Genomic DNA, 14,673 nt, shown 5'->3' with positions numbered 1-14,673 from the left:
TGAGAGACGCCTGCAGTGGGGTGCAATTTGGGCCCACCCCTCACCCCAAGGCAAGGCCCATCAACTCAATAAGACTCAATAAGCCAGGGGTTGCTCCCTCGACCAGCTCCACCGAAGATCCCCTTCATCCTTTTTGAGTCGGTCCGCTTTGCCGCCCGGTGAACAACTGAGCCAAACCGCTCCTGCCCAGCGGCTTCCCCCAACTCCCCATGCCTGACCATTAAGCCAACCGATGTTTATGCAACCGGAGACAACTGGGTGCAAAGCTGGGTTGACAATGAGCCTCCGAGGTCTCCCTCCTGCCTGCTTGCCCAGCACTCGCTCAGCTGCCCCCTCTGATCCCCCGGCTGGATGCAGCCACTCACCGGAGACTGGAAAGTGAGGTCATCCACCGCCTTCTTGTCCAGCACTTGCTCAGAGACCTCCTACCCTCCGGCTCCCCCCCCCAGCCTCCCCCCAACATCCCCCATGCCTGGGCACTGACACTCACTGGTTCTTTCTTCTTCTGTTTCCAAACTAAGCCCTGGTTAGTTGGTTGGTTGGTTGGTTAAAGTGTGCTTGGATCCAAAAGCTCCATCACTGGAGGCTTTTAAAAGGGAGAACTTTTCGCCTGCCAGCTGGCAAAGAAAGCTCTCAGCCATGACCGGCACTGCTGTGGCTCCCCCCAGCTGGGTGGACAAAGGAGCAGGTGGCGGCTGCGGCCTCAGTCTGGCATGAGCTGAGGGCCTTGTCTGGGGAGGTGGAGAGTGGCTCGACCAGGCAGCTACTGCAACACCAGGCTGGCCAGATCCCAGCCCGTGTGTTGCACCCCCCCCTCCCAGCTTTCTCCCATGCCTCCATGCCGTTTTTGGGCTTCAACACACGGGAGATCCTAGATGCAGTTTACTCATGAGCAACATTGGCCAGGAGAGGCAGGGAGAAAGGCCAATGGGGCTCACGAGTAAACTGAGGTTCCTAAGTGGGATCGAGCCAGGGGTGGGTTCTGGCTACCGCTACTGCCGGTTGCTCTGCGTATGTGCAGAAGCCAAAAACAATATGGCCGAGAGAACCGGTTCAGGGGCGTGGCCAGCCTGGCCACCAGGTTACTACCGTTTCAGCGAAACTGGTCCAAACAGGTAGGAACCCACCTCTGATCTGGAGGTGTTTTCCATCAGGATTACAAGGGAGAAGATTAGCCTGACAGATTTCTTCTTGATCAACCCATGATTTCTGGGAATCAATCTGTTGTTTTCAAAGAATTTATGAATAATCTTTTTTTCTCTGTTCATTTTATTTGTTATCTGCTCTAAAATGTTCCCTATAATTGACCAACCGTGTCTATTATATTTTCTCTATAGTTTGATAATTTTTTCTCAAACTTTTTCATTCACTTATGAAGATTATGGCAGTATTTGTATCCTAGTTAACCATATTTTGAGATGAGACAATTGTAGAAGAAAGATTCAATGTGGGATAAGAAACAAAGTTTTCTGCTTTTCAAATTCCTGGATGTTCCCATTGTAGTTTCATCCCTTTCTGGAGAAGAATGAATTTAGGAATATTTCTGAGAAAAAACTGTACTTGGACCAAAATGGAGAGATAACAGCAGATGTTGGCATTTCGGGCTTCTTGGTTCTCCCCAAAGAAGATGTCAAGAAAGAGACTTTGGCATATTTTATAAGACAGAGACTTTATATCAAACAAGATACTCTTTCACAGCTAAAGTTGCTCAATAAGGTGAGAGAAATTTTGGTGTCTTTTCTCTGTTTCCCAAAGCCTGAGGTCCCATTTCAAGTGGGCAAAGCCTAGAGTCTCCAGGGTGGTTGGCCTTCCATGCCAGTTGGTATCATCTAATGGAAGTTCTTCAACAGATGGGACCTAAGTGAAGGGGCTTTGCCATGTTTTATGGAAACCTTTCAAGATCGTATTGGTCAGAGGTTTCTTTCTTTATCACATTTTTATTCTATCTTTTAAAAAATCTAATGGAATAAAAGTTTCCCAAAAATTTTATAGTAAACTTTACTCTCAGTTTTAATATGAATATATCATCATACTTAAATCTTTTTTTCAATTCCATCCCTCTAGACCAGTGATGGCGAACCTTTTTCGCCTCGGGTGCCAAAAGCACATACGTGCGCACTATCACACGAACTCGAGTGCCCACCCACATAACTTAATGTCCCCCCTCACCTGTGTGGACCGTGCATTTTTGAACAAGGCTTCCTCGCCACTCCCTGCTCTGGCTGCTTCCCCTTGGATAACACCCAGTGAGGGGAGAAGTTGCTCTGCCACTAACGGGCAGAGATTGGGGTGGGGGTGGGGGGGATGCTCAAGTGTGCTCCTGTGTCAAAAAACCTTCCCTTATCATTCTCCTGTGTAAAGATTGGGCCCTTTTTACAATGGCAGGTGTGAGTCCAGTTGCTAAATTCTCCCCTTCTATTAAAGAGGATCCTGGGCACTACAGTCAATAGACAAATGAGGAAGCGAGCTGCTGGCACAGGGGAAAGAAAAGCAGCAAGGAAATAAGGAAAAGCAGCTTTTTTCCCTCAAGGTGGCTGCTCTGTTTCCCCCCCGCTCCCCCATGCTAGCACAGAGGATCCTGCCTGGTCCCTGCAATCCAAAGGGAAATGAGGAAGAGAGCAATATGCATGAGGGAAAGACAAGCAACAAGGAAAGAAGAAAAAGCAGCTTTTTTCCCTCAAGGTGGCTGCTCTGTTGCCCTTTTCTCCATTTCAGCACCACTCTATGGAGCCTGCCTCCCCCCCCCCCCCATCGCCCAGTCTTCTCCCAAGCATTTCTTTGCCTATTTAATTTCCCCTCCGTAGCATTTTTCCATCGTGTTTCTTGCCGTTTTGGACAGGAAAACAAAGTTTGTGGGACTAAAAAAAAAAACTCCTTTCAATCAATCAATTCCAACTTTGCGAGATCTCTTCCCCCCCCCCCCCCAAGTTGTAATTGATTGAAGTTTTGTTTTGTTTCATTTCCCTGTGTATTCAAGCGATCGGGCAGGATCCTTTTTAGTAGCAGGGAAGGAGGGGGGAACAGAGCAGCCAGCACGAGTGAAAGAAGCCTCTTTCCTTGCCCCTTGTCTTCTCCCCCTCCCCCTGCTGGCAACTCCTCATTTCCCTGTGGATTCCAGAGATCGGGCAGGATCCTTTTTAGTAGCAGGGGAGGAGGGGGGAACAGAGCAGCCAGCACGAGTGAAAGAAGCCTCTTTCCTTGCTGCTTGTCTTCTCCCCCTCCCCCCTGCTGGCAACTCTCCTCATTTCCCTGTGGATTCAAGCGATCGGGCAGGATCCTTTTTAGTAGCAGGGGAGGAGGGGGGAACAGAGCAGCCAGCACGAGTGAAAGAAGCCTCTTGCCGCTTGTCCTTTCTCCCGTTCCGGCTGTTTTTCGCCCTTTGGAGGCTTCAGGGAATCCTCCGGAGATTTAAAAAAAAAAACTATCGAAAATCAGCTGGCCAGCGGGCGCATGCGCACTGGAGCTGACAGGGCAATGCCTCGCGTGCCCTCAGAAATGCCTCTGCGTGCCGCCTGTGGCACGCGTGCCATAGGTTCGCCATCACAGCTCTAGACTATTAAGTAGAAAAGTACCTTATTGCAATGTTAAATTCCAAAAGGAAAAGGAAGGAACTAAATGAAGAATCTGCCAGTTGTTATACCTCATGCATCTGTTTAGAAGTAGTCAGAGGTTTCATATTTACCTCAGTGAAGATCAGAGGCTACTTGTCTCCATCCATGTCTATCTCCATTTTCCATAGACGGAGAGTCCTAACATCTTTTCTTTGGCATTCCTTGTTTTTCTGCTCAGTCCCTGCCTCAGTCCAAATGTGTGGAAAGTTGTCATCCTGGATTTGTCAAGAGGACTCGAGAAGGAGAGCCAGTTTGCTGTTATGACTGTGTTCCTTGTCCGGAGGGGACCTTCTCCACTCAGGAAGGTGGGTGAGACTGGAGGAAAGGAAGTGGAACTGATTCATTACATACATGAAATAATAAAGTTTGGTTCTGAACATCACACAGGAAATTATTTGGGTCCCAATTCTTCTCTCACTTTCATAGACGATTAAACAAAAATTGATTTTAAAAAAAGTCTTATACTACTTACCACCTCTCACTAGAAGTACTAATAAATGTGTCCTAGACAATATCTCCTGGTATCACTTGTTGTCCAAATAAGGTATCTCCTGAAAGGTAAAAGGAGAGAATAGTAAGGAAATTTTTGTTTTTTTCTCAGATGCAGGAAAATGCACCAAGTGTCCGGATGACAAATATCCAAATGAGGACAGAATCCAATGTATCCCCAAAGTTATAACCTTCCTGTCTTATGAAGACCATCTGGGCATCATCCTGGTCTCTTTTGCCCTGGTCTTGTTCCTAATTGCAGGCCTTGTTTTAATAATCTTCACTAAATACCGAGAAACTCCCATTGTCAAAGCCAACAACCGGGATCTCTCCTACATCCTCCTGGTCTCCCTCCTGCTTTGTTTCTTGTCTCCTCTTCTCTTCATTGGTCAACCAAGGAAAGCCACCTGCCTTCTCCGACAAATGGTTTTCAGCATCATCTTCTCAGTTGCCGTTTCTTCTCTCTTAGCCAAAACCATCATGGTGGTGCTGGCTTTCCTGGCCACAAAACCAGGAAACCAAGTGAAGAGATGGCTGGGGAAGAGCTTGGCCAACTCCATCATCCTTTCTTCTTCTGCAGTCCAAATTATCATCTGCTCCATCTGGCTGGGAGTTTCTCCCCCCTTCCCTGACTCTGACCTCCACTCCCAGCCTGGAGAGATCATCTTGCAATGCAACGAAGGGGCTGTTGTCATGTTCTACGTCACCCTCAGCTACATGGGCTTCCTGGCTGCCATCTGCTTCACGGTGGCTTTCCTGGCCAGGAATCTGCCTGGGGCCTTCAACGAAGCCAAGCTGATCACCTTCAGCATGCTGGTCTTCTGCAGTGTCTGGGTGACTTTTGTGCCCACTTACCTGAGCACCAAAGGGAAATACATGGTGGCTGTTCAGGTCTTCTCCATCCTGGCCTCCAGCGCTGGTCTGCTGGGCTGCATCTTCATGCCCAAGTGCTACATTATCCTTCTGAGGCCAGACCTGAACACAAAGGAGCATCTCACAGCCAGAACAAATGTAAAAACATGAGAAAAAAACCATGATATTTAAGAATGGTATAATGTCCATTTATTTGAATGAATACCTGAATTATTTCCACTTAGATAGTATGCAGGAATCAAAGAACATATCTACATGTTTCCAAATGGGAAATTGTTGAAGGATTTTAATTCTTATAACTGCCTTCCTTTTCACCTCAATAAATCTTGCTAAAGAGAACTCTGCTAAAGCCATTCAGAGGAATTTGTTGTTCACCAACTGCCAATGAATTTGACACCTTTTAAAAATGATTTCAGCAATGATTCCTTTGGACAGCACCAAAAGTGTATGCATTAGACAATGAATAGGAAAACTGTTAAGATGGATTCTATGGGAGCCAAGCTCCAACTATGTTGTTTGACAATCTCCATGAGAACCATTGGCCATCCCACCAAGCCAGATGCTTAGATGTCCTCATCCAATGAGATCTAATTAGCTCACCTTTCCCATAGTTGCTCCTGCCCTGTTAAAGAAGCTTTTCTATGAGATCCACCATCCTGTCTCCATCCCCTTATTGGGTGATAAGGATAGCCCAAACAGCCAGTTCTTTTCCCCAATGCATAGGCCAGGTTGAGACTGGAGCCCAGAAGATGTGGGTGGAGAAACCCCACAGGAGAGTCAGACTGCATCTTGGTGAGATTGGGCTCCTTGTGGCTGCACCAGGTGAATAGTTGCAAGCAGGAGATTGGGTGTGTCTCAAACTCCATCAGAGGAAAGAAAGAGGGTCTCCCTCTCTTCAAGGTGAGAAGCCCAGCAATGCAACCCTTGAAGGTCTGACCTGCTGGGTTCCCCTCAGTCATCTCAGGCTGCTTCCAGCCCCAGAACCCCCAGAAATAAGCCCTACCAAGAACTCAGCTCCAGGCTCCTCATAAGCTAGCAGAAGGGAGAAGAAAGGGGAAGTTCTCATTACAAGATCCTGAACATCTGTGTAGATAAATTCCAATGGACTATCAGGCAATCAAGGTAGGCCTCCATGTATGACCACAATTTCTGTTGCTAAGCAAAGTAGTTTGTCACGTATGTATGTGGCTGCCTTCCCTGTCAATCAGCCAGTGATTGGGCCTATGGAGTTTAGTTAAAGGTGGGCACATTTTGAAGAATTCTATTTGTTGTGGCTCTGACAGCTCGGGGTATAAAAGAGCTGTCAGAGCGATCGTTGGTGCTCGCGTCTGTTAGGTTCTGAAATAAACTGTTGTACAAGCATAGAGCCTCATGTTTGCCTCAAGCGACTGAGATAAAATGCTTGGCGACGAGGATGGGATCTTGAGGCAACTAAGCACTCAAAATTGATGTTATAAGATTAATTCGTCCTCATCTGAATTGGCAGCCGTAACCATGGGAAATCTTTCACCGTTCGCTGCTTACTTGCCTGAAAGGGAATCGTGGGAGTCCTTTATTGAGAGGTTTGAATGTTTCCTTTTCGCTAATGATTTAAAAGATGTGTCAGATGAAATGCGGAGGGGATACTTTCTCAATTCCTGCGGTCCTGAGATGTTCGCCACTGCACGAGCCCTAGTCGCGCCAGCCCAAGTATTTAATGTGCCTTGGGAGGCATTAATAAATAAGTTTAAGGGTCACTATGCCCCAAAACCATCCCGCTATGCAAGAAGGTATGCATTCAGACAGTGTCTTCAAGGCGAAAATGAGACTGTCGGTCAATATGTGGCTGCGCTAAGAAACACCACAATACACTGTGAATTTCCTGACCTGGACGACGCTCTGTTAGAGCAGCTAATTTGCGGGGTAAAAGACCCTCGATTGCATAGGCACTTATTGGCTCACTCTGATTTAAATTTAGCCATCGCTATGGACGAAGCCAGAGCTGCTGAGCAGTCCGATAGATCAGCGGCTGAAATAAGGAGATACCAATCTCTCCACAACCCACCATTGTCCTCTGTCATAGTAAATCAACAAGCAGCGAAGTTTAATGATGACACTTGGCTGCCAGAAGAAGTGAGCCGTTTAAACATTAGTGCAGCCAGGGAAAAAAAGCCTAACAGTGCGTTACCTCAAGCTGGCTGCCTAAGCTGCGGGGGAAATCACTTGCGCTCAACCTGCAGATTTAAAACAGCCGTTTGCCGCTATTGCGGAAAGATGGGGCACCTAGGCTATGTATGTAGGGCTACCCAACCGTCTGCTGACATGGTGACCAGGCCACACAATCGCACAAGCAGCCGACCTACCATTCGAAGACCATTCAGAGGGACGGACAACTGTTATGCTGTGGACCCGGAGGAGGATGAAGAAGTAGAGAATATCAACACAGCATCGGCGACTACAGGCAAACGTAAGAAGAAATACATAACTGTGCTCATCGAAGGAGCCCCTTGTGAGATGGAAATAGACAAGGGTTCCTCAAAATCCATCATATCGTGGGACACTCTTAAAAGACTGGTGCCAGGGTTTTCAAAAAACCAGCTAGAAAAGTGCAAGTGCATTCTAAAAGACTATCAGAACAATCCAATCCCTCTTACAGGGAGCGGAAGGGTTTTAGTAGAACATGGTCAGTTCAAAGGAAAACTTCCTATGGTCGTAGTAACAAAACCCTTAGCTACTTTATTAGGATTGGACTGGTTTGAAGCCTTAGGGTTAGAAATAACAGGAATCCATAATACCAAAGACACAAATGAATTTGAAGAACTCACCAAAGAGTTCTCAGAGGTATTCAGTGACTCATTAGGCACATTTAAGGGATCTCCTATATCCTTTAACTTAGATCCTCAAATAACCCCAATCAGACTTAAGGCTAGAAGAGTTCCTTTTGCTTTGCAAACTAAGGTAGACCAGGAAATAGACAAATTATTGCAGCAAGGGATATTAGAGCCCGTTGATTATTCGAGGTGGGAAACACCTATAGTTATACCAATGAAGGCAGATGGTTCAATTAGATTATGTGCCGACTATAAGGCAACTATCAATAAGGCCTTGCAAGCGTACCCATATCCGGTTCCCGTAGTACAGCATCTGCTGCACTCATTAGGTACAGGTAAAATTTTTGCTTAGTTTGACCTCGCTCAAGCTTATCAACAATTAAAAGTGGACGATGCGACGGCAGACGCTCAAACGATAGTGACACATCGTGGAGCGTTTCGTTGTCGTAGACTTCAATTTGGGGTTTGTGTAGCACCCGGAATATTCCAAAGTATAATGGAAAGAACATTACAAGGAATTCCTGGGGTGTTACCTTATTTCGACGACACCCTTATAGCAGCTAACACAAAACAAGAATTAATTCAGAAGCTAAGAAGTGTTTTGCAAAGATTTCAGGAAAAGGGGCTAAGACTTAAAAAGTCTAAATGCCATTTTGGGGTCTCCTCCGTAGAATTCTTAGGCTTCCAAATTGATGCTCAAGGTATCCATCCGTCTAAAACTAAAGTGGAGGCAATCAACAATGCGCCAACACCATCTAATAGAGCTGAGCTACAAGCATTTCTAGGACTACTAAATTTCTATGCGATGTTTTTACCCCATAAGGCATCCATAGCGGATCCTTTACACAGGTTACTTGACAGTTCAGCAACTTGGAAATGGAGCAGTCGTGAAGCGCAAGCGTTCGCGGCTGTCAAATCTCTGCTGATGTCATCAGCCGTATTAATCCAATACAACAAATCATTTCCACTGTTGATAGCCTCTGATGCATCACCGTATGGCATAGGCGCAGTCTTGAGCCACAGACTACCCAATGGAATGGAGACTCCCATTGCATATTTTTCCCGCTCCTTGTCCAAATCGGAAAGAAATTACAGTCAATTGGACAAGGAGGCATTAGCAGCCGTAGCAGGCATCAAATGGTTTCACCATTTTCTCTATGGCAGGCAGTTCATACTACAGACAGATCACAAGCCCCTATTAGGAATTATAGTTGGGGACAAGCCCACACCAAACATATTATCGCCCTGCATGCTACGATGGATTGAATTCCTCACAGCTTATTCTTATAAAGTAGAATTTAGACCAGGGAAACAATTGGGACATGCAGACGCACTCAGTCGGTGTCCACTTCCAGCATTAACTAACGATCCTGCTCCAGTGAGCGATGTCTTACGTATTGATGAGTTGCAACTACCGCTATCTGCAACAGATATAGTGGCACATTCTAAGCAGACCCCACAATTTCTAAAGTCCTAGAATGGGTTAGGCGGGGTTGGCCCAATAACCAAATTACGGAAATATTTCAACCATATTTCAGAAGAAGGTCCGAATTATCCAAACTCAAGAATTGCTTACTATGGGGGTCACGTGTAGTACCCAATGCATTGCGCACAGAAGTGCTGCAGCATTTACATTCCAGCCACCCAGGTATTGCCAGAATGAAGGCATTAGCTAGAGGGTATGTTTGGTGGCCCAAAATGGACAATGACATATCCAATTGGGTGACGGCATGTCTGCCATGTCAAAGCTCGAGGCCGAATCCTCCAGCAGCACCACCAAGGGAATGGGAAATACCCAGGGGCCACTGGTCGAGACTACATATAGATTTTGCAGGCCCCATACAGGGGCACTCAATTTTAATAGTAGTAGATGCATTTTCACATGCACTCTGTACCATGCATTCCATTACTTCTGAATCTACAATAAGACAGTTACAGAAAATATTCACAACCCATGGAATTCCCGACACTATAGTGTCCGATAATGGGCCGCAACTAACTTCAGCCACATTCCAAGCATTTTTGGCAAATTTGGGCATAAGACATGCACTAATTGCTCCATACCATCCAGTGAGCAACGGCAGGGCTGAACGCGCTGTACGGTCGGCCAAGGAAGCACTCAGCCGTATGGGGCCAGGCCCATGGGAACACAAGGTTAATACTTATTTGTTAGCACAACATACAACACCATGTCCTATCTCTGGAAAAAGTCCAGCTGAACTCCTTATGGGCCGTAGGTTGCGCACAATATTAGACTGCCTTCATATATTATATGGAGATTATACAGGACCATGTTCTTATAGGGTCCGGTTGGACGACGGGCGATTGTGGCGACGCCATGTAGACCAACTTTGGAGGCGTGGAGCAGACCAGAGACAGACCGCCCCGAAGGCAACTACAACAGACACAGATACTGAATGTCCGGATGAACTGGAGCCTGGCCCAACTACAACAAGTTTCCCAAGCACGACTGCCTCATTCCCGTCGGATGACTTACCAGAGGAGGTTGAAGGAATGAGGTGTGCGATGTCATCTATTGGTAGCAGCAACCTCAGTACATCCCGAGACTTGGTGCAGAGGCAGAACCCGAATGAAGTTGCGGCAGGACCCAGAAGTTCCGGAAGGGCCCATATTAAACCTGCTTACCTAAAAGACTATGTATGTTCTAACCGGGCGGAAGGAGTGTCACGTATGTACGTGGCCGCCTTCCCTGCCAATCAGTCAGTGTTTGGGCCAATGGAATTTAGTTAAAGGCGGGCAAGTTTTGAAGAATTCTATTGGTTGTGGCTCTGACAGCTCGGGGTATAAAAGAGCTGTCAGAGCGATCGTTGGTGCTCGCGTCAGTTAGGTTCTGAAATAAACGGTTGTACAAGCATAGAGCCTCAAATTTGCCTCAAGCGCCTGAGATAAAATACGCAGATGAAACAATAATTAGAAAAGTACTTGAATGTGCAGAGATGGACAAAGTGACAACAGAACTAAAAGAAAGAGAAGAATCGGATTTCTGTAAAATTTGGAATAGAATTTATCAGTGGCTAGGTAACAGAAGGCAAAACAGAAAATAGAGAATGTAAATATAAAGGTGATATAAATAATTAATATAATTATAAGTGTACTATAGGACAGTGATGGCGAACCTATGGCACGCGCTGCCCGCTTGCGCGCGCTGGCCAGCTTAGTTCACCTTTTTAAAAGCTATTTTTCGCCTTCCCCAGGCTCCAGAGGCTTTATAGGAGCCTGGGGAGGGCGAAAAGAGCCTCCCTGCCCCCCCCCCCGAGGCTTCAGGGACTGTCCCTGAAGCCTTCGGAACGCTTAAAACCACCCTCCGAGCAAACCGGAAGTGACTTCCGGGTTGCTCGGAGGGTCGTGTTAAGCGTTCCAAAGGCTTCAGGGACCATCCGAGGCTTCCCTGATGCCTTCGGAGCGCTTAAAACGACCCTCCGAGCAACCCGGAAGTCACTTCCGGTTTGCTCGGAGGGTGGTTTTAAGCACTCCGAAGGCTTCAGGGAAGCCTCCGGACGGTCCCTGAAGCCTCCGGAGGGCCTTCGGGTGGTCGGGGGAGGCTCTTTTCACCCTCCCCAGGCTCCTATAAAGCCCCTGGAGCCTGGGGAGGGCGAAAAAAGCATGTAAAAATGGGGGGAGATTGAGCGTTGTGCGCGCATGCGCACTGGGGGGGGGTCGCGCGTTGCATTATGGGTGCGGCACGCCCACACTCGACCCCCCTGCGCTCCCCCCACTTGTGGCACACGAGCCAAAAAAAGTTCGCCATCACTGTTATAGGACAAAGTAAAAACAATAGGAAGGCAATGCAAAATGGAGAACTAGAAAGGCTAAGTATGAAAGCCAATACAGAAGGCTGTATTAAAGTAGAATAAATTATGAATTAAAATATAAGAATGAAGGCGTGGCATAAAAGGGACAGTTAGAAGCTTGCTTAAAGGGACAGGAAAATGTCATCAGCCTCTAACCACAAGATGATCCAGCAAATGTCCCTATGTCAAAAGTCCAAACCACAAGGTTCAAATAAAGTTCGCTAAAGACATGTAGTCAGTACCTGTGGCCCAAGACAAAAGGAGAAGTAAGACCCCATCTCCTTATAAGGCTTTTTCCTCAAGGTAGCCAATAAGAAATGAGTAAAGTGTTTCCGTGTTACGCTGCCTTTGAGAATGTATAAGAATGCATGCTTCGATAATAAAGATTGTTCAGAATTTACAATGCTAGCTATGTGCTAACTTTCTGAACCTGGCTGCCAAATAAATTTTTCCTGTATCCTGAAAAGTCTAAGCCTGTCATTTTCTGCAACAGTATAATTGCTTTACATTATTATGCATGTTTTGTGTTTTGTTTTTTTCTTGTGTTTTTCTTTCTGTTTTTAAAAATTGAAATGTTCAATAAAAACTATTTTTTAAAAAAATGCAAAGGAGCTGAGTGCCCTACACGAACACGGAAGGACAACAGATAGAGTGGTAAAATAAAATAAAAATTCTATCCACTCTACACCTTTTTCACCATTTACCCAATGATATAGTCCACAGGATGCCACTTTCCTGCCTCTCATTCAGAGATATATATTGGGAGAAATGATGATAAATGAAATTTCACTTCAAGCACAAGCAATTGAAAAATCAGCTCCAATTTAGGATTCATATACGGAGTTCTGATGCAGAAGGAAATCCCCAAGAGGCCCTGCTCTTACCATTAGGCAAGGTTCAAAGGTGCTGACAGATTTCTTGGCATTAGAAGACAAACAGCACAAGACTTATTATGGGATATCAACCTGGAGTGGCATCAAACTCCATTGCTCTGGGTGACCCTCCCCAGCAGTTTCTGGAGACAAGATGCCATGTTGAAGGACAGCAGATGTTAATTCCCTTGGGATTGACCTATCTTCACCCAGCTTCACTTTCCAGACATGTCCTGACAGGAAAGGTGACAAGAGTACAGAGCGGGGCTTCAAGTGTATTTCTGTGGCTCTTCTTTTTTAACTAACAGGAGTTTTTTCCCCAGCTAACCCTCCTCTCGCATAGACCCCCAGGGTCAGGGTCCCCAGTGGAAAAGTTGCTTTTCCCTGTACTAGTCTTTAATCTGGCCTTTGAGATCTCTTCTGCCACTTCTCCAGCGACTTCCTTCCATGTAAACATATGACTGAAGCAACATGGAAGGGATTTTGCATCAGAAAAAGATAAATATCTTAGGTCACATTCTCTGTGGCACGATTTTCAGACAGGCGATGTCTGTGCTCTTGAGTGTACCAGTGGCGTAGCGTGGGTTGTCAGCACCCGGGGCAAGGCAAGTAATTTGCGCCCCCTAACCCGTGGATTTTAGCACTCGAGTCTCTTCCACTAGATTAGTTAAAGAAACCCTTACCCCCTAAGCACATATATTGTTTGTTATGAAAATACTGATGTAATTAAAGTAAAATGCATCTAAATACAAGTTTATTTTCAAACACTTTATTGAGTGCGAACATGCATTACACATTCTCCACATTTTCAGCAGGTCTATGAATACAAATCTACAAATGTAGTAACCTAGCATGGGCCATGCTATTATATGTCGTCTCACAACCATCGTAAACGACAAAAAATATCAAGAACAAAAACTAAACATCAAAATGGAACCATATCCTGGAGATGATCCAAGACTGGGCTAGATGGAGCCAACTTCCTCAATCCTGTACCTCTAATTGTAATTCTTTAATAGAAGTGCAAGATATCAATCTGTATATACAGATTAATTTAAATTCGCCTGCTTTTAATTAGCGCAATTTTTTCAACAACGGAATTGAAATCTACATTAAAGTCTCTCTCAATGGACAGTATTGCTAGATTACTCAGTCTTTCTTGGCTCATTGTAGATCTCTGATATGTTTTAATTAGTTTAAGTTTTGAGAAACTTCTTTCACAACTCGCTGTAGAAACAGTGATAGTAAGAAAGATTCTTAATGTGACAACAAAGTTAGTTAAACTTTCTTGCAGCTTCCACTTATACACCCAGCGAAGCAAATCTAAAGCTGACCGCTGCTAGGAGGATAACTGGCTTCTAAAAGCCAACATTGTGGAATGAACTAACATGTCTCTGTCCATATCTAAATTGTGGCATATTTAAATATAATCCTATATTTTAAATATAGTTATGAGTGAACAGGATTTTTAAGTGTTTAATTGGTAGCCAATATGTAAATTAGAATTTACTTTCAAATAATAACCAAAGAATATATAATACTGAGAAGGTGACATAGACAAAGAAAATTGCATGACCGTAACAGGATGAAAAAAAAAGGAATAGCATGGCCATCTTTGCATATTGAGACTAATCTTGGGCCCCAAGGTAACTTTTTATCAAGCAGACATCTTTCTTAAATTGGTTTTTAATGCCTTGGGACCTATAGATGGATATAGGTTATGCACATCTGACAAATTATGCTTTATTTATTTTTATGTACCATTGTGGGATTCACTTTTTCAAGCATGGGTAATAAAATGCTTCAAATAAGTACAAAACCTGATATATTTATTACCATTGTATGTAGTTAATATTTTTCAGTGTCACCGCTGGAAAATACAGATTAATGTTTCTAGCCACTTTTCCCTTTTAAGTTACTTCTAATTACTCCTTTTGCAGGATTAATCAATATTGATATACAAAAAAGTAATAATAGTACAAAAATAGTAACAACTAACGTCAGATAAAGTATTTCTGTAGTATTAGAATCCATGTTTATTTACAGCTATGCTGCCTGAACTGTTCTATGACCCATGTTCTGTAATGCTTATCCCTACAGGGTAGCTATAGCTCACTTGTGAAATTAAGAGTTGAGATAGCAAAGAACAGCCTGTCTGCAGTTGCTTACCCATCCTTTCTTTCTGGAAGACAATTTTTTTAAGAAT

The sequence above is a fragment of the Natrix helvetica genome (assembly GCF_964273705.1).
Source record: "Natrix helvetica genome assembly, chromosome: 5".
NCBI classification, from domain to species: Eukaryota; Metazoa; Chordata; class Lepidosauria; order Squamata; family Natricidae; genus Natrix; species Natrix helvetica.
Note: the sequence above shows the minus strand (reverse complement) of the source record.